Source organism: Equus przewalskii, chromosome 8, assembly GCF_037783145.1.
Source record: "Equus przewalskii isolate Varuska chromosome 8, EquPr2, whole genome shotgun sequence".
NCBI classification, from domain to species: Eukaryota; Metazoa; Chordata; class Mammalia; order Perissodactyla; family Equidae; genus Equus; species Equus przewalskii.
The window spans coordinates 26,450,692-26,472,082 of NC_091838.1; positions in this window are offsets into that span (position 1 = coordinate 26,450,692).

A 21,391-nucleotide genomic window follows, 5' to 3' on the forward strand; every position below is an offset into this window, starting at 1 on the left:
GCTGAGCTGAGAAGATGGAGATCAAAATTTGGGGAGGCTGAGTCAGCTCAAATTTGCCTACAGAGTACTGTGTGGAAACTATGCAGAAAAAAGAGCTCCAGAGTTCTTCAAATGGGTCTTCTTGAAGCTTTGAGTGAACAGTAAGCTGTACATGCATGCAGTGAGATTCAACAAAGCTGAGCAAAGAATAATTACCAAGGAAAGAACAACTACAGGATAACTATAAATTGAACAACCACTAGAGCTTACACTGGGCTGGGAGATGTTGGAGTTCCAGTTAACAAGAGAGAAGAGACCTCACTGAATAGCAAAGGCATTCAATAGAGACCCCAAAAGGGTTATATGTTGGTAGTAAAGACAAAATAGTACCAGATTAAAATCTATACCAAACCCGTCTAAACAGTTTAAAACCAGCTTTCAAAATATCAAGCTGCTTGACAAATAAGTTAACTGCATACAGGAACAAAGCCCAACACTCTTTAAAGGAAAATAACATAATCTTGATACTCAGCAACGTAATATTCATAATGCTCAGCAACCAATCAAATACTAGTAGACATGCAAAGATGCAGAAAAATGGGATCCATCATCAGAAGAAAAAACTGTCAAGAGAAACACAGTGACAGAGATGATCAAATTTGCAGACAAGTTTAGAACAGTCATTGTAAATTTGTTTGAGAATTTAAATGAAAATATGAATACAAGTAGAGAAATTTAAAATATAAAAAATACCAAATGAAACTTCTAAAGCTGAAAAATCACAATATCTGAAATTAAAAATTCATTGAAAGAGTTTAACAAGAGATTAGACACAAAGTTCAGTAAGTTGATAAACAAGGCATTAGAAACTTTCCAAACTGAAGCACAGAGAGAAAAAAAGCTGAAGAAAATAAACAGAGTCTCAATGACACGTGACAACATATCAGGCCATCTAATACGGATGTAATAAGAGTTCCAGAGATGGAAGAGGGCAGAAAAATATTTAAAGAAATATTGGCCCATGATTTTCCATATTTGCTTAAAAATATCCATCCACAAATCCAAGAAACTTAATAAACACTAAATAGAATAAACAAAAATTAAATCACACCAAGGCACATCAAAATCAATTTGCTTAAAATCAATGATAAAAAGAAAATATAAAAAAAAATTTCATATAGATGTTCAAAAATAAAAATTATCAGTGACTTCTCATCAAAAACAATGCAATCCAGAGTATGACGGAAAAATAACTTTAAAATACTGAAAGATAGAAAAAACCTGTTACCCTAGGGTTTTATATGTAGAGAAAACATTCTTCAAAAACAAAGGTGAAATAAACACATTTTCAGACAAATAGAAGCTGAAATAATTCATTGCTAGCGTACTTGCTCTACAAAAAGTATTAAAACAAGTTATTCACGGGGCTGGCCCCCTGGCCGAGTGGTTGGGTTCGCGCGCTCCGCTGCAGGCGGCCCAGTGTTTCGTTAGTTCGAGTCCTGGGCGCCGACATGGCGCTGCTCGTCAGACCACGCTGAGGCAGCGTCCCGCATGCCACAAGTAGAAGAACCCACAACGAAGAATACACAACTATGTACCCGGGGGCTTTGGGGAGAAAAAGGAAAAAATAAAATCTTTAAAAAAAACAAACAAACAAAAAACAAGTTATTCACTATGAAAGAAAATGATATCAAATGTAAACTCAAATCTATATAAGGAAATAGCCACAGAAGTAGTAAATATGGGTAAATAAAATAGATTTTTTTTTAAGTTTCTTAAAAAGTAGTTGACTGTTTAAGGTAAAAAATAATAACCATATATTGTATGGTCTGTAATAGATGTATAAGTAAAATATATGACAAAGCACAAAGATTTCAGGGTTCTTACACTTCACATGCAATGGTATAATATTAATTTACAGTAGACCATTATAAGTCAGATGCATAGAGTAATCATAAAAGGAAAACAAATCAAAAAAAGGCTCAGTTAATCCAAAAGAAGTCAATTTGCACAGTAAAGCTAGGGTCTTGAAGTAAGTCTTAGTAAGTTATTAATCTTAGTTAATTAATCTTAATAAGTAAGCTTTTTAGTTGGTTCACTGTTTTATCTTCTACAGGTAAATATTTCCTGGAATAAGTAGCTATGTCAATTTTCAATATGGGGACATAGAAGCTTGTCCACTCCGAGTACTATTTCACAAACAGCGACAAGGAATTTTGATGGTTTCATTTTTCCTCGATTCAAATACAACCGAGTATTAAAGAGCCATACTTCCCACTATACCATATTGCTGTTTGATGACCTTATCATAGATTAGGTTTTCATTTTGGAATAAACTGCCTGGGAAGCCGACTGACACTAGGGAAGCTTGTGTCTACTATTTCCATTTCCAAATTACATGGATTTGGAAGCTAAGCTTTATGCCTAGCTCCCCTGTTTCTTTGGTATTCTGGAGGAGGGTGGGGCTCATAGGTCAATATTTTCATTAAGGTGACCTGCATTCTACAATCACACCTTCCAATCAGTTATTCCACTTCTGTTTTAGGTGCATCTAAAAAGTGCAGCATTACACTAACGTCACCATGCAGGGGCAGTGACGTGCACAGAATCTTAGACTCACTTGTAACGTTTCCTGAGATTACAATATCACATTAATCTTTACATTCTCTATTTACAATTACCTGAAGGGTTTATATTTGACTCATCCCTGTATCCCTTGTATTTAGTACACATTTTGTCACTTTGGGGAAATTCAGTAACTTCCATGTTAAATTTCATTAAACAAGATAAACTAATTGGAATTACAAATGAAGTGAACATTTTATCATTGCTAACTAGTAACTTTTTCCAGTCCAGAAAAACATTCTATTGCCAGGAAGACTTTCTGTAAGGAGCTAATATCAGTGGTAGCCCTGACACTGTTAGAACTAATGGAAGAATCCTGTTCACTAGGGGTAATCACTTGACTACACGTGCTGTCATTCATTACTACAGTTAAGAGGTGAGAATACACATCAGCTTCATTCGTAAAAACAACCAGACTATTCTATCATCCACATAAATTCATGATGTGGGTGCCGGCTGGTGGCGTAGTGGTTAAGTCCACACATTCTGCTTCAGTGGCCAGGGATTCACCAGTTAGGATCCTTGGCACAGACCTACACACAGCACATCAAGCCATGCTGTGGTGGCATCCCTCACAGAAGAATTAGAAGGATTTACAACTAGGATATATAACTATGTACTGGGGCTTTGGGGAGAAAAAAAATTTTTTTTTAAATTGAAACAATATCCGTGATGTGACATTTGCCTAGTGGTCAATCTGGCAGGCTGATGGTAATAATCTGAGAGGATGTGGAATGAAGGAGAAACATGAGACAAAGGTGCTTGGTTTCTGTGCTAATTTGTGTGCTTTAATCCGTTTTCCCTGTGTTAAACAGCATTTTTCATTCTTATCAAGGCTAATTCAAAGGACACTTTCCAGCCTTGCAGATCACGCTGTTCAACCCTCCCCTCCTCAAGTAACTGTTAATTCAGAGAAAATTACTCAGGCGCAGAGTTCTTGTTTTAATTATGTGAGGTCATATTTCCTCATTACAGTAATTTGAGTCAGAAATTTGTTGAATCCAAATTTAGTGTGCAAAAAGCATTTGATTAAGTTTCACTGATGCTAATCAACTATTGTGGAACAACTTTCTCTCATTACCTGTTCACTGGATTAAGAATAAGATGCCATATATTGACATCGTTTATTAAACTAACTGTGATGTCTTTGCTTCTGAATTAGAAGAAGCCCCTAACTCAGCAGTGGATCTATACTCAAATGACCAGAAAAAGTGACGGAAACTTCTGGAAAAAATTATAGTCCCTAGTGAATAAATACAGTCTCGAAAAATGAAATTCTATGGATTCCATTAATGAAGATCTTTTAAGGAAAGACTTTCCTGTCAGAAAAACCTATGAATATTAAGACTGATATAATGTCTTCACCAATGTTTGAACATTTAAAACAAAAATCGAAAACTATTTTCAGGGTAAGGTCTAAGCTTAAGCATTTTGTTTTTGGCAAAGACATTTTCTCACCAGAAAAAAATTTCTATTCAGGTAAGAAGAAATAGACTTCACTGGGGTAGTTTTCAGCTACTTGTTTCAGAGCAGAACAGTTTGGATGAATTATGCATTCTCTACACCTCACTATATTGTGGGTGTTTTGTTGTTTATTCCAGAGAAACTGTTCATTGTGTCCCTTCCCCAAGAAATATATCTCGGTGGTTTATGCAAAAGACGCAGCAACATCTCTTCTGTTCTTAGAGCATGATTAAGCTGGTGGCTGTTAACAGGAATTACTTGAATTAAACGACACCCTGTGTTTTAAGGGTGTGTTCCTGCCTTGCAGAGAAAGCACATTAGGAAAACATAGGATCTGAGAAGCTTCCCTGTTTCCTGTGTCTTGTCCTCTTTCATTTGAAGGAAGCAGAAAGCGGAAAGAGACAGAGCTCACGGAGGGAGAGTGTTTAAAAATAGCTCTGACATGGCACGGTTTTTTCCAGAGCCTGTATTTCACCTGGAAGACTTTCTGACTGTGCTATAAAAATGTCAATTCTGGAAAAATCTCTAAACCTCAGCCACAAAGTTTTCCGAACTTCAGATGCACTCTTCTAAGCCCTTTTTTCTTCGGCATTTATCTCTCCTTTCCGAAAAAGTGGGCCAACAGAAAGAAAGAAGTGCTATTTCAGAATGTAAGTAGGGAAAATCAACAACTCTAGGAGCTGAGTACCCAGGGATTTGTTGCTTAGAAAGACTTCTAATCAGTGCATTTCTAGTTGTGAAGGGGAGAAAGGCAACTATTCTGTGACTTTCAGGAAAGGAGAATGTTTTCCTTTGACAGCTGAAATCCCTACTCAGGAAGAAAACCCTGTGGGAGGAAAGTTTCATTCTTTGAACTATTTGCTCTGATAGCTCTCAATTGCAGCAGTATCGAGCAGAAACAATGAAATAGAGTTTTAAAAACCTAAATTCACTTAAAGTTAAATATTAAGTAACGAGGAACTTTCTCCCCTTGGTACAATCCTAAAATCACTAAAGAGGAAAAAAAACCCAGTTTTTTCCCTAACTTTCCTTTCCATATTTTTTTTTTTCGTGTGGTAAGTTCCCCCATATATTATAATCAAAGAAAAATGTCTCTGTGTAACAAAGAGTGGAATAATAGTTTGAAGTGTTTTGCCCAAATACATACAGATTCGTACTCATTTAAACTGGCAACTAGTAAGTACCCAGGAAAATGACTATGACAGAGGGTCTACCTGGAATTGTTGATATGAACACAAGGATAATTTCCGAAATGTCATATTGCACCACTCTATAAAGGCCACATCTGTTGGGAGCTGAATGGTACATGAGATCTTTAAAGAATCTCTTCTGAAGACGGTAACAACATATTCTAACTAGCCCCTAAGACATGCTACTGTTTAGTTTCCATAAAGAGTGTATCCAGTGGGAGTGAGTCGGCACCAGAAAGGAAGTTAATTAAGCACTTTTCAGGTCACATTATTGAAAATGAGACCATCTGGTTGACTGTCACAGTGGGCATTCGAGAGTACCAAGCTTCTCTGAAAACGTAGTAAGGAAAACATAAGATAAAAGTGCCAGACTTGACATCCAAACACCTTTCTTTCCATTTGTCGTGTAAGGAGGAAGTTTATCATTTGACCTGAACATCATTTTAAAAAGAATACCCATAGCTTTTAATAAATCTATGCTGTACCTAATCAAGGTGGATTTTATAACAGATGAGTAGCCTTTTTTTTTTTCATGTACGGCTTTGGTCTTTGAAAGAGACTTGATATAGAGCATTCAATACACAATGCTCCTTTTTCATTTGCCTCTTGTGGTTAAAATATTTGGTTGAGATATCCTATGAACTCAAATTTTCCAGTTTGCTTATATCTCAGTCAAGCTCCTTAGTTGTAAGCAATAGAAACTGACTGGCTAATGAAACACAAAAGACAGGAGTTTATTAAAAGATATTGAATAGTGCCCGGAACTGTGGGGAAGACGGGAGGGTATCTTTGAGACTTCAACTAGAAGAATATGTCTATATTCTGGCATAAGCAGCCCAAACAGGGAACTCTGCCACCGCTGTGCTTCCTACAGCTGTGTTCTTCCCACACTGGTTCCTACAGCTGCTGGAGTCACCACTATCCCATGATGCCACTTTGAATCCCTGTCCCCTGAAAGCTGGTGCTCTGGCTGCAGAAGGATTCCTCAGGCAGGCATTCTCATCAGACTGTTTACTTGAAAATGGAAGTGTCAGGAAGAAACTCTCATTGGCCTAGCCCAAGTAATGACACCTGCATGGGAAATGGGAATTATACATTTTTGGATCATACCCTGGGGAGATGAGTCTTTAAGTTTGGAAATTTCCCAGACAGCTGTAGACGAAAAAATCTGACCCTATAGTTAGACCATATAATTTATCAGGCAAATTGGAACAGTTTTGAGAGTAAAAGAGGGAGTGCAATCAAATAATGCTTCCAGGGAAAGAGGTATAAACTGCATCACTCTAAGTAGAAATTGTCATCTGACTGTGGTGACAAAGTTTTCGTGGGTAAACTACATTCTCAGCGCTGCCACAAGCTTTTGCTGTCTGCCAGCTTGGCTGTGCTGCTCCCAGGTGAGAGGTTGCATCTCCATAGGCTGCTATGAGAAGCTGACAAAAACACCAGGCTGCCACCAGGTAGGGGACCGGAATGGACTCATGCCACCTCACACAGCAATTCAGGTTCTCACCGGGGTGGGGCTGGCTCAGTGATCCCTGCTGAGCTCATCTGCCAAGCTCTCCAAATAATGCTCAGTAAAGTGCATTAATTAAAAATGCTTCCACAGATGCTCAGATAAAGCTAGTTTTCTGTCTAAATTTTATGGATAATCCAATGTATAGCTCATCTGAAGATGGAAGAAATGTGTTCCCTTTAACACTTTATATTTCTATGTTAATTGCTTAGCTTCTATTGAGATAAGTACGTTGACTATAAATGGAACAGATTGGGGAGTAGCCATGACTACTGGTCAATAGACGAGGCATCGTTGGAAGCATGAACACCACGGCCACACTGGTAAATAAGTAAGGCCACCACAAGCTGGCATGAGAAGCAGCCGCCGCCTTCCATGGTGCCGAAAAGTTCTTCAGTTATTTTGGATGTTCAAAGCCCTTAATACAAAGCCTCTTTTTAAAAACTGATTTCCTGAGCTTTATGTAAATTTGTGTCTTATTTTCTCACTTTGCTTCGAAAATTACTACGCAGACTTCTGCAAAGCTCCTAGTTTTGCTGCCGAATTTTATTACTTCATTTTCATTTTAACAAACATCTACTGGGTGCCTACTCTGTCAAGTACTCTCAGGGATAAAGTAAAGAATATCCCACGTCCACGTCGTTGCCCTTGAGACATTCACACTCTACTGAGGAGACAGACACATCAACATGTGTGCCTCGTTTCAACGCCACAGGTGACTTGACTTTGAACCACACTCATAAAGTTAAACTTTTGGGGAGAAAACTACATATATCTTAAATTATATGGACAAAAGGTGATAAACTCTGCTAAATTACACTTCTATTCCTAAAGCCTGCAAATAATAATTTTAAATACAGAAATATATAAAATGGCTATAATTTTTGGTTAGATTTTTTTAATTAAATAACTAAAAAAAGGTGTTTCTGAAACACAGGTGTGGCCATTTCTGCGAAGGATTTGTGGTATTTTTGTGACCCATTAAATTCACTGCACCTGGCTGTTCACAGGCCCAGAAGCCCGTCACTGCAGTGGGTGAAGACTGAGAATTAGTGCTCCCCAGGGCCAATTACCCTGCCCAATTCAACTGCTGTGAAAACAAATTGAATTACCAAGAATTTTTCTGCTAATTCTAAAAAAGTTTGGGGACAAAAAGAAAGATATCAAATTGTTGGCATTGAAGGCTTGACCGATAAAATGCAATTTTCTCTGAGAATCTTGAAATCAAACATGACTGTAGTTTCTCTTCAACTGTGGAGTAGCCGAAGCTGCCCCACGGGGCCCACTTCAGTGGAGAGTAACCTTACCCATTGACAGACGAGAAAACTGAGGCCCAAAGGCTCTCAGTGACTTGTCCCAGGTCACAAAATCTAGTAAAAATAACTGGACAACAGAGTAGAGACAATCAATCCTTAGATAATTAAGAGCAGTTTTGCAAAACTATAAAAAAATCAAAGCTTACATAAAATTTTTAAATAATCACAATCAATGACCAGTGGCCTTTAGTTTGCCTTTACAAAATAGGAGTCTTTATCCTGATGTGTTTATTTTTTAGTATTATGGTCTCAAAACTGTGCATTTGTTCTCATTGCCACACAACCATACTTAGCCTCCAAAAAGAATTCTCTATAAGAAATAGTCATTCGCCCTGAAATATTCAAATCTTAGGCAAGGTCACACAGTCAGGTACAGCCCAGTTATTTCATCTCCTCATCCACTCAATAAACATTTACTTAGAATTTAAATGCCAGGCATTATTGCTGACAGAGGTAATGCAAGACCAGGTTAGTGATTTGTAAGCATAGTTATGTGAAGATGATTAGATGGGGGGTAATGTCAAAGGAATCATGAAATTACACTCTGCTCTTCTTCTCTAAGAACTTAAAGATATTTAGCAGGGCATGGGAATGTTCCTTCTCCTGATTTTAGGCTCTGCTTCACTTATTCATTTGACACATACTTACTGAACATCTGAGCCATGCCATGCATTGGCTAAATCAAGGGTACAGAGGAGTTGTATGGCTAGAGAAATGGATGTGGAATGTTGTATTTATTCTTTATTTAAAGAGTAAACTCTACTCTTTCTCCTCATAGACCTCTAATAAGCTAAATGCAAAATTAGCTTTAAGATAACTATTCAGGGGTTACCTTTGTAAGAACAAGAAGCAACAAAACAGACCCCTATTGGGGAGGTGGAATGGTAGTGTCAGTACTGGGCTAAGATCAATGTGGTGAATGTGGCCATCTCAATGGTTGGTGTTTTGCTTTGCTTGTGAAGGAAGTGATGAGAATTATCTTGGCATCACCCGCTAATCTTTTATCATGAATGGTCACCACGACAGAGGTGTAGGAATAAATTGAGCAATGAATTACTAAATGGATAAGAGTCCTGGCTCTCATCTTTGGGGTTTAGAGGCCTGAATAGTGGCTTACCTCTGTTGTTGCAGGTCAAAAAAATACACGATTATGAAAGCCCAGCTCTTAAATTTTTCAAGAAAAGTAGAAATATATAACATTTACTCAAGTGTTTAAAACAAAAGAAAATTTTTCCTAGCCAATGTATAACTCTTCAAAAATTAAAAATTCTTGATAGTTTACTTGCTATTTGACATGTACCTCTCCTCTCATTTCAGCTCCATTTTCAGGTCCTTCTTACTCATAACAAATGGAACACACAAATGTGGAACAACACAATCCTCTTTGCTTTATAGTTTCAGTGAATTCCCTCTTGCAGACTCTCTCACAAAATTGAGATGTGCCACCATTTAAAACGCCAGACTGTGTTCATGGAGCAAGAGAGCTCATAAAAGTTTATTTTGGCATCACCGCTTAAAAGTCTTAACATCCTCTTGGCAGCATTGTTTTGTACGTCTATGGAGCCTCAAGAGTATGTGAACTGATGGAAGTTGCTGGTGGGATGTTTATATAAGCAGCAGGACGGGTAAGGAGGCGAGTGTTCCAATCTGAATGACTACCCTGCCTGTGAAACTTTCTACACTCAAGTTCCTCTCATGGGGCCTGGGCATAGAAGTTGATCATAAAGTGCATCGCTAACTGAAGAAATATGCCTTTTACTAGGCCCAGTAGACCTGGTAAACCATACGGGGTTGGTTCATATTCTTCCCTGCCCATTTTGTCTTACACTCATTTCCTGTCCATAGCTCTCATCACTATGTCCCAGTTCTTCATGGCTCAGCTCAGGAGCAATCCCCCACAGATCTCACCTCACTGTAGTCTCCTGGAGGCGTGTATACATGCTCGCCTGTGCACCTGAACTAATCTTTTTATTGTCGTCTTCTTGCTACAGTAGCCTTCATACTCCTTAAAAGTACAAATTATGGCCTAGAAAACTGAATTTTCCACAGTGACTTTTATAGCGAAGGTGCCTACTTAATACATCATCATTGACTGAATAAAAACAAGTCATTTCTAAGTGAATTGCCAACAATAAAGTCCTGAGCTATCACGAACCCACACTGTCATGCTCATGAAACATCGTGATGGCTTCAACCTGTAGGAACATGAATAGTGGCAGTTTGTGGTGAAAGGAAATGGAAAAATGTAGGAGAAATGGATGAGGAAAAAGAATTCATTGAAAACTATTTCCATTATTGTTATCTGTAGACTTGGATGAAAAAATTAGTACTTGAATGTAGTGGAGATGGGTTTTTCACTTTAAGTGAGATATCAGGAGACAAGGGGACAAACAGATAAGTAGATAAGCGGTGGCTCTGGAGTGACTGTGTTTGAAAAGTCCTGAGAAAGGAAAGGGTGGCACCACACTGGCATGTAAGACTCCTGCCCCACTGAGGAGGGTTGTTTGCTGAGACAGTGCTCTCTGATGAGCTCCAAAGCCACACCTTGAGTCTGCTCACAAGAGGTCACACGGCCTTTCTGCTTCTGCCATGGACAATGACAGACACTTTTCTGTCCAGTCATCTGACATTCTGCTATGCAGAAATACTCCAGAAACAGTATGGGGCACAGGAGCAAAACTACTACAGGTTTTTCAAGTGGATTTCTGCAGGTGTTTTTCCAGATCCCCGTGTGCACTGTATCTTTGCAGCGATTTTTTTCTGAAATTCAACCTAGCTTGGCTTTTTCCAGCATTCATTGAACATGTTTTTCTCATAAATGCTGCAGGTAGAGCAGAGATAATACAGACATAAGGTAACTATGGTAACTTAGGGTGTATGTTCAACACAACAAATGGATATGGAAATTAACTATTTTAACTGACATTTTCTGTGTCCAGGGACACCATGTTTGCATAAAATGTTGCAGGTTAACTAGACACCTTCTTTAATCAGTCATGAGACATTTATTGGTACGCCTTGGTCCCTGCTTTATTATTTCAATTCACATTGAATCTCTAATCTGTCCAATTCTCTCCATCCCACTGCCACCATCTCTCACTGAGTCACTCCCTGCAAGGGCTTTGAGCTGGTCTCTGTATCCTCTTGGCCCCCTCAAATCTATTTTTAGATACATCACATCCTGTCACTTCTTGCTAAGTCATTTAATGAATTCCCATTGCATTTTAAAGACAATTGAAACTCCACAGCATGGTGTGCCAAGTCGTATTAGCCAAAAAAATGTAAATATTATTATTTAAGAAATGTAACTATGGTGGCAGTGAGGGTGATGAGTTGAGGAAGGAAGGGCCTAGAGGCAGGTTATGGCAACAAACAGACGAGATCTGAGCAGGACCTTAACTAGAACCGAAGCTGTGGTGAGAGAATTGTGACTTGATGGACTCTGTTAAGAGTCAGAATTGGCAGACCAAGTGGACAATGAAAATGATAAAATGGGAAAATTAGAGAGTGATTTTTGCAGTTCTGATTTAATACGACGCCGTTGATTGCAATAGGGAATACAAAGGAAGAAGGACTTTGGACACAGCACAGAGGAAGAAAGAAGAGGAAAAGGAGGATAGAGAAGGGCTGGAAGGGCTGTGGAAGTTGGTTATTAACAAACACTCAGGGAGCACTGACTGTGAGCCAGGCCCGCCTCCAAGTACTTAAGAAATATTAACTCATTTAAAACCCAGAACAGCCTTCCAAGGCAGCTGCTATTACTAGCCTGTGTACAGATGAGCAAAACGAGGCACAGAGATGATCCACAACTTGGCTAACATCCCACAGTTTGTAACTACTGAATGCGAGATTGGCAGCCAGGTGTTCTGGCTGCAAAGTGTGTGCTTGCAATCTCTATGACATGCCTGAGAGGTCTCCGGGTGGCACCAGTTCATGCACGTTACTGTGCAACCATCACCACTGTCCATCTCCGGAACATTTCATCTTCCCAAACTGAAACTCTGTACGCATTAACCAATAATGGTTACAGCCCCATCCACTGCCTCCCCCCACCCCTAGTCCCCTGGCAACCACCATTCTAATTTGTCTCTATGAATTTGGTGATTTTTCTTTTTAATTAGACATCTTCTTTGAGAAATTCACAAAGTAAAAGACACTGTCTGCAGGTCTTCAAATTTTAAGGTAAGACTGAAATTCTCTGAAGAATAATGATTTTTGCCTAATAGCAATGAAAATTGTATGACTTTTTCTTGTTGCTCTATCATTCTCTTCTGCCTACCCTTTGCCCATCCCTAGTTAACTGTCTTTTGGGCACATGGTTAATGAGACACTGTTCCAATATTAAATTAAACTCCCATATACTAAAGAATTGGTGAATAAAGAGAGTTTTTAATATATTACTTTGGCTTTCCTATGAAAAGCTTCTTTGTGCCCACTTAAGCTCAAAGAGGCCCTTACTAGTAATGCCACTGAATTTATAAACCTTTGAACTTCTAGAAGCACCATGAAAACTCAGTATCTTTGATTTAACAGGAGACACCCCTTTTTTCTATAATATTTCAGTGAAGGCAAGTTTATATTAGTCTCTTCAAAGGAAGAGATGAGTGTTGGAGGAGTAGAGATACAAAATTGGCATACTTGATAATTAAGTTTGCTTAGGGAAAACAGCACAGACTCTGTAACGAGTGAAATGGGAGTTCAAATTATGGGTCTGCCATTTAGCCACAGGGTGAATTTGAGCAAATGAGCTCATTTTTCTGAGTTGAAGTTTCCTCATCTGTAAAATGGGACCTCCTGAGCTGCTGTGAGGAATAACTGAGATAGTGTATGGAAATGCCTTCATGTCTGGTGGGCAGCCCATAATGCCATTTTTCCTTGGGTTGGATTTCTAGTGCACCACATTTTTGCTGCAGACTTTGGTCTGTTCCCTGAGGTTAGACATACTCCCAAATAAAATAGTATCTTGTAATATAGTTATTTGAACAAGATTAACTGAATTCAATCCAAAACATCTTTTTTTTTTACTCGGAGATTTCATATGATAGCAACAAATATATTTGTATTTATATATTTGTGTGTGTGTGTGTATATACATATAAGTTTTATCCTATGTTCAGAGCCTGCCATAAGTGAATAATGTCTGCCAAATAGCTTGTGGCAATACAGGAGGCTCTAAAGACAGCATCTGTCATGTTCAAAGCAATGACATGTCAAAAGGCAAGAAGAGTTTCAAGGAGATGTGCTGGACCCTCGAGACACGCAGGTCTGTGGGACATGATATGTTTTACCCAATAAACTGAAACTTCCTTTTTCATTAAATACCACATTAAAAACTCTTAACACTGTTTCAGGAAATGAATCAAAGAGTGTCAAGGATTATAAAGATTTAAGTGTCTTCTTATTTCTACTTGGTTTTAATTCTGCATGTTGCTGAACTTTTACCAATTTGGGTTATTTTAAGCACAGTAGAAGCTCTGAAAAATGACAAGCTGAGGCTCTCATACCATAAACATTGCTACAAGCTGCGCATTTCCCGAAGATTCTTGTTATTGCCTGATGGACTCGTGAGTAAATGACACAAATTTCTATGAATGCTCCGCACTTACCGTGAACAGGGTAGCTCTTTGCTTGGAACAGACACTGGTGATCCACTCAACAAGTTGAGTTTTAGCAAGAATCCATATTGGGTAGAAAAATGTTTAAAAACAAACTATGAAGGAACTGGCCAAGACTCAAAGCGAACTCTGTAACTTCCTCTTCTCTGCTCAGAGGTGAGAGGGGAGTTCTACATTGAATTTCTTTATAAAAGAATGTAAGTTCAAGAATTCCTTTTTTTTTAACTGAGTGACCTTTCAAGACTCTAGCACCAGCTGCAAGGCAAATATGCATTTTAGGAAGCTTTTCTTTTCTTTTTCATTCCTCCTGCCAGAGTCACCAGGAATGTTCCACTTCTTTACTCAGTCTGGTTTCTCGAGAAAATATGAATTTTAATTTACTTCGCTAAAGATCTTCTTGGATTTACGTATTAAAAACATTGCTTGATTTAATGTCTGCAACATTTTCTGTCTGTATAACTAAAAAATACAGATTAGCATCACTGTACACATCAAGAGCTTCTGTTTTCTTATCTAGTGTAATCTTAAAATGGTTAGTCTACTCATAGGAGAAGAAACAACGGCACATTCCCCTTTGCGACCTTCCATGTCTGATTTCCTTTGGAGGGAAGTGCACACCAGCCCTCGGGGGCTCCAAGCTGACTGCCTCCTGATGCTCTTCTCTGCGTTAGTCTCGTCCTGCTGCCTGTTACAGGGACCATGATCGTGGCTGTGCAGTGCCTTCCTCCACACATAACCCCAGGTGCTATTTCAGTGCATCATTTAATAGCAGCCAGGTTACTAACTTTGCATTATTCTCATGCTGTACCATCAGAACACAGTTAACTCCTCTATCTGGGCTGAGAATCAGGGTTTAATCTTGACTTTACTACTATTTAACTGTGGAAACTCGGACATGTCCTAGCCTCTGCATTTGTAAAGTGAGTAAATTAGACTAGATTATGTCTAATGTGCCATCCATCTCTAAAATGTTCTATTTCTAATTCTTTACTACCTACAATGTGCTTAGCAGCATTAATTCCATTTAATTTAATCTTAGTTGAGTGGCCTGCCTCTTCCGCACACTCCCTTCTCTTGAGCTCATCTTCATTCCGTGGTGTCACGAGGGTCTTTTTTCTGCTTCCAATCATTTTCGTTCCTTCTCTCAAAGGTTAATTTTACTGCCTCTGTTGTCTGTCAGTTTTCCTTAAAGCAGTTCACTACCTCTATGAGATCCCAATTTTAATATCGAAATGTAAGCTCAAACCAAAGGATAAATATGCAAAAATAGCCAGAGAAATTTGAAAAAGAAGAATAATAAGAGATAACAGCCCAAATAAATAATAGGGGCACATTGTAAAGACATAATAATGAAAGAAATTTACTACTGGTGCAGAAACATGAGTGCAGGCCAATCGGACAAAAATGAACATATGAGGACTTATTATGTTATAACATGGAAGCTTCTAATCAGTAGGTAAACTATAGATCAACGGTCTACTCATTCAGAGCAAAGTGAAGTTGGATGACTTATACTTTGAAACAAGATAAATTCCAGATGGACTAAAGAAATAAATATTTTTGAAAATCATAAAAATCTGAGAGGACGTGGACAGATTTGTGTAGTATTTTTTTTTTTTTTTCACTGAGGAAGATTTGCCCTGAGTTAACATTGCTGTCAGTCTTCTTCTTTTTGTGTGTGAGCCACCACAGCAAGGCCACTGACAGACGAGTGGTGTAGGTCCATGCCCGGGAATGGAACCCTGGCTGCTGAAGAGGAGCACATGGAACTTAACTACTAGGACACCAGGGCTGGTCCTGTACAGTATTTTATAACCTGAAAGAATATGAAATGTCTAAGCATGACACAAAATCTAGAAGGCATCCAGAAAAAGTTAGAAAAATTTGACTACCAGAATTTTAAAATATTTATGTTAAAAGAAAACTGAGAACTAAGTCAAAAATTAAATAATAAACAGAGGAAAGAAATTGTATCACACATGACAGAAGGCTAATTTTATTAAGAAAGATTTCCTATAAATCAATTTGAAAAAAATTTAGCCTTAAGGAAAAATGAACAAAGACTGATCACAGAAAAAAAGTAGAGAGAGAGCTAATAAACAGATGGGTAAGGATAAACAAGACCAACCCTATCAGCTTAGATCAGCAACTCCACCTACGTGTGGTACAAGGGTGAAGAATGTGGATACTGGCACCCGATGGCCTAGGTTTCAACTCAGCCTTTCTACTTTTAGCTATGTGACCTTGGGCAACTAACTACACCACTCTGAGTCTATGTTTCCTCATCTGTGTTTGGGGAGAGTAATGATAATACATATCTTATATGGTTGCTATGAGAATTAAATGAATTGATATTTGTCTGGCACCCAGATCAGTGTCAGGAACACAGTAAATGCAACACAGGCATTTATTTTCAAGAGAAATATTATAATATATTAACATTTCTATTATTATAATATTAATAATGTAGCAAGAAGGTAATTTTTAGAAGACTATCTGTAAATATTTGTCAATATTTTAAATGCACCTACTCTGGTAATTTTTCCATTTCTAGGAATTTGTTTTACAGATTTACAAATGTGTAGAATCATACAAATAAGTCTATTCATTACCTTGTTTTTCAAAATGGAAATTATGGAAAGGATCAAAATGCCCATCAATGAGGGACTGGTAAACAATAAATTTTGGTTATTTTAAGCTAAGAAATATTGTGCAGGTATTGAAAAGAATGAGGTGGTTCTGTAACTACTGAAATAATGATGTAGTTTATAATGTTTAGGGGGAAAAAGTTGCAGGATAAAAATGTATCGTGTGTGTGTGTGTGTTGTTACGTGTGTGCATACTATAGACAAAATGTTTGTGTCTCCCCCAAATTCATATGTCAAAGCCCTAACTCCCAATGTGATGGTGTTGGGAGACGGAGCCTTCGGAAGGTAATTAGGTCATGAAGGTGAAGCCCTCATGAATGAGATTAGTGCCCTTTTAAGAAGAGACACAGGAGATGATCGCTCTCTCCGTGATGGGAAGACACAGCAAGAAAGTGTCCTCTACAAACCTGAAGAGAGCTCTCACCAGGACCCAACACCTTGGTCTTGGACTTCCACAGCCTCCAGACTGCGAGGAATAAATCTGTTATTGAAGCCACCCTGTCTGTGATATTTCTGTTATAGCAGCCTGTGTGTGTGTGTTGTGCACATGCATATCAGAAAGGATCTCCATCCGCTACAACAGCGCTCACCTCTGGGTCTGAAATTGGCAGAACGGGAGCGGGGATGAGAGAGCTAGGGACGCAGAGCAAGCACATCAGGCAGGGATGACTAATCAACTATTAAAGAAAAACTTACACCACACTGAAAAAGATCCCTTCTCTTGGAAACTTTCACTGACTATTATTATTAGTAATAATACTAACAATCATAATTACAATAACAGTAAATCTTTCTATAGCATCCACAATCCACTTGGAATTGTTCTGTGCACTTTAGGTATATTGGCTTATTTCCTACAACATACCTATGAAAGAGAATCTTTGATTATTCCCATTTCACATATGAAGAAACTGAAGTACAGAAAGATGAAGGAAGTTGCCCAAGTCACGTAGCAGGAGAGAGAGGAGCTGGAATTTCACTCAGCCCTGCTGGTCCCAGCATCTGTGTTCCAATCCACTATGACAGTGTGAAGGGCAAACTGACAGAGGACTGTCCCCGCATCCCACCTCGGCTGGAGGACTGTCAACCAGTTCGCACCACTAACAGACCAAAAGCAAATGAGAGAATGAATAAAGCATATGCTACTTGGATGTTCTTTCTTCATATTCAACAAGCATTGTTATTTTCCCAGGAAATTGCCCTGGGAAGTAATATTTTTGGTTTCAAGACCAGTTTAATCTTCAGGAGAGGCTCTGATAAGCCGGAAATCCCTCCTCCTTCATGGGGGTTGGTGTGGAGGTCACCCAGGACCAGGTGTCTCTGGTCCCAAGGATCTTGGAGTAACCACAAGGTCCCATCAGACTCCACTGCTCTGTGGCAAGCTCAGCCATCCCAGTGCTGCTGGCTGGACCCCGGGTGCAGGGCCACAAGACCCTTGGCACAAAGACCCCATCGCACTGAGAGCCACTGACAGTGAGAGTAAAGGCCTGAACTGAGCTGGTTCACCTGAAGCTCATGCAGCTCCAGCTGAAAGCTCCCTGGCAGGAACAGACACTGGATGGTTCAGCGCCTACCAGATTCTATCCCTAGTCTGGAACTTATCATTTTAAAAGCAGTGCGATCATAAATCACTCATTGAGAGTTATAGTGCTCCTCAGTCCCAAGTTCATACTCCCTATAGTAAATTAGAGGCTTAGCAAGCCACATTCATTTCTTTTTCTGGGTTCCTAATTTAATGCTGAGGTTATCGTTACTTCCCCTTCTTAAATATACCATCTATCAAGCAGAAGAAACTTAGATCATGCGAAATAGTTAGCTCAAATACGTTATAAAACAATCTTTTTCTAAAATTGTGTCTTCAGTAGAAATTCCTAAATACAGCTTGATGAAAGAAAATGGGTGGTGGAAACCTCGAGGACTTTTGCAAATGTTATACATTTCCTATCAAACCTGTGCCAGTAACAGTTGGTACCTTACTGTCAGTTTGATTTATTACATAAGTAATATTCTGCCCGGCACTCTGTTCTAGGACCCCAGAGTCTCCGAGTTACGCTTACACAGTTCAAAGAGAAAGTTGCTCAAAAGAACTGTTATGATGCCTAAAGGGACTTACTGTAAGGCAACTCAGGAGACGGCTGAGCGTCATTCTCTATGAAGAAAATGAGTAAATGTGGCTTGGCAGGAAAGGCTGGAAAATGTGAAGCAAGGAAGGAGTGAGGAGGCGATGTCAAAGCAAAGGCAGCATTTGTGAAGAGAAGTGAAAATGATGGCATTACCAAGCTACTTCGAAACCCAATGGACGAAGAGCAGAGAAGAAAACTGGCTTTAAATCAATTCACTGTTTTCCTAACAACTGCCTCTTCCAAACCATTGGCTATCTTTAGCTGTAGATCACCGGCAGCCTCATTTGCACATCTGTATTATAATTTAGGTTTATGGTTTATATTCACAGAGTCATTGCAACCTTCTATATTTGCTGTAAAAATGAACTGAGCTGAGTATGTATTTAAATATAAGGGGATGAAACTCTGAGGACATAAATAACAATAAAGAGCATATGACGTGGTTTTTTTATAGCCACACACTTTATTTTGGATGGGGCAGGAAGAGAAGGGAAGGAAAATTTAGAAATATCAATAAATCTCTTTCCGGGGATGACATTTTAAAATTGTGCAATCTATTTTTACGTGCTTCTGGATGTGTTATATAACTTTAAGGCTTTCCTGCTGCTTTTGACCACAGAAAAACCTTCCTACTGTTTGGGGTGAAGAAAAGTAGACTCCACCCACCTCGGCAGCGTTAATTCTTCAATCTCACTGTCGTCCCTCCCCTTGAAGAGTTAGTTCCTCAGACTCCCTGCGGGCTGCAAAGCCCAGCAGCCCGGTAGACCTCACCCAGGCCTTCACAGGCTCAGCTGAGCGCTGAGATCTCCTCTCCGCCCCCAGTCCCTGCAGTACATCCTGTCTGATGATGCAAAACCTCCTCTGTTCTCTGAATGTGCCACATCCAGATGCTGTCCCTCCCTGTCCCCACTCAGTAAACGCTCCAATGAAACATCTTCCTTTACTTTCCCATCAAGAAGTCAGTCTGCCCTTCTCCTTGCTCCCTGGGGCCTCTGTCAGTAGCTCTATTACAGTCCCCAAACATTGGAATCATTCATTTATTTTTCTGCCATCGCTACCAGATCTACTATAATTCTTGTGTGCAGGTGCTATGTCTTATGTTGAAGATAATTCAAAATATCGGAGGGATCAAGATGAACTTGAATTGCTTGATTCATAGCCATAATCTAATGATAGTGCTTTCTAGCATAGTGATATTATCTCGGTTAGTGAAAATGTCCTTGGTTTGGGAACTTCAGTTCTCGGAGCTGGATCAGATTGAAACACGTTTCGAATTTGCACTGCCAGGCTGATTTTTTTAAATTGTAAACCTCATGCCAATTGCCTGCTTAAAATCCTCTCCTCGTCTTGCTTAACCTTCCCAACAACCCTGAACTCTCCCTCGTACCCAGAGAACTGTACCTTAGGGCAATGAGTGAGTTGCCGAAAGGCGCCCAGTGAAAAGTGGGGCCCAGCTGAGTCTGATGCCCCAGTGTTCTCAGAGAGTGGTTCAAATTCCCTGACTTGGTTTATAAAGAACTTTCATGACTGGCCCCTGTTTACTTCTCCAGAACAACTTTTGCCACTAGCCCCTTGAACACCCAGTCTAGTTGGTCACCCTGAGCCATTTTCCATTCCTACTGTACACCAGGCCTCCTCTCCTGCCCCGGGCCTGGGCACAGATTTCTCCTGGGCTGGAACACCCTGTCCCCCAACCTCATGCCCCCTGCTGGATGCCCTTGCCCTCTCCCAGTCCATACCACCGCTGTTTGGTTCTCTGCTTGAGGATGGTGGGTTCTCTGAGACCCTAGGACTCAGCTCAGACCCTGCCACGTGAAATATATTCAACAAAACTCTTTAATGAACTGTGTTTGTACTGAGTATCTTTAGTGAGTAGAAAAGGTTAATGAATCTTCCCACTTTATTTACAACTAGGAAGTGATTTTGGCTTAGAAGAGAAATTTGTGGGAACAGTGATGACAAATTAAGGGAGAAATCAGGAAAGTATCTCTTAAAAGGAGAAATGATGCATATCCATATCCTGGAGAAAACCTAGCAGGTTTTCATATGCATTAACATTGAAGATTTTCAGCATTGGAAATGTATGATTATCAAAAAAACTTGATTTTTTGGTGAATCTGGTTCATCAGACTGCATTATGTATTAAAAGTGTTAGAAACATAGCTCTTTTTTTTTTTTAAATATTGGCACCTGAGCTAACATCTGTTGCCAATCTTCTTTTCTTCTTCTTCTTCTTTTTCTCCTGAAAGCCCTTCAGTACATAGTTGTATATTCTAGTGTAGGTCCCTCTGGTTGTGCTATGTGGGATGCCGCCTCAGCATGGCCTGACGAGTGGTGCCATGTCCACACCCAGCATCTGAACCAGAGAAAGCCCATGCTGCTGAAGCAGAGCGTGTAAACTTAACCACTCGGCCACAGGGCTGGCCCCAGAAACGCAGCTCTTTAACTTTGAAATGAGAAGATGAAATGAGCTTTATCTGCACAACAGGAAAACAACATCAGTTCATTTACTTCATGCCAAAAAACCCATCACCTGGGTATTTAACCAGTAGCATAGCAAATACCACAAATATCTCAAAAATCAAGTACGATGGTAGAATTATGTATTCGTTTTCTTATATTATTGAGTCAAGCTTTAAAGCAGAAGTTTACTCAGGCAAAAGGACATGGGGACTTGCACATGTAAGTCATTGCTATGGTCACAGTATGGGTACCATAAGATTTTTGATGTACATTGATCCATCTATCTCTCAAGGTCTGTAATTTTATGCAAGATGGTGATTTAAATAGAAGAATCTGGCTTGTTAGTAAGTGTAGCTTAACACTTTATATTGAAATTCAGATAATGTTAAATTTTAAAGATTTTATTTTTTCCTTTTTCTCCCCAAAGCCCCCTGCTACATAGTTGTATATTCTTA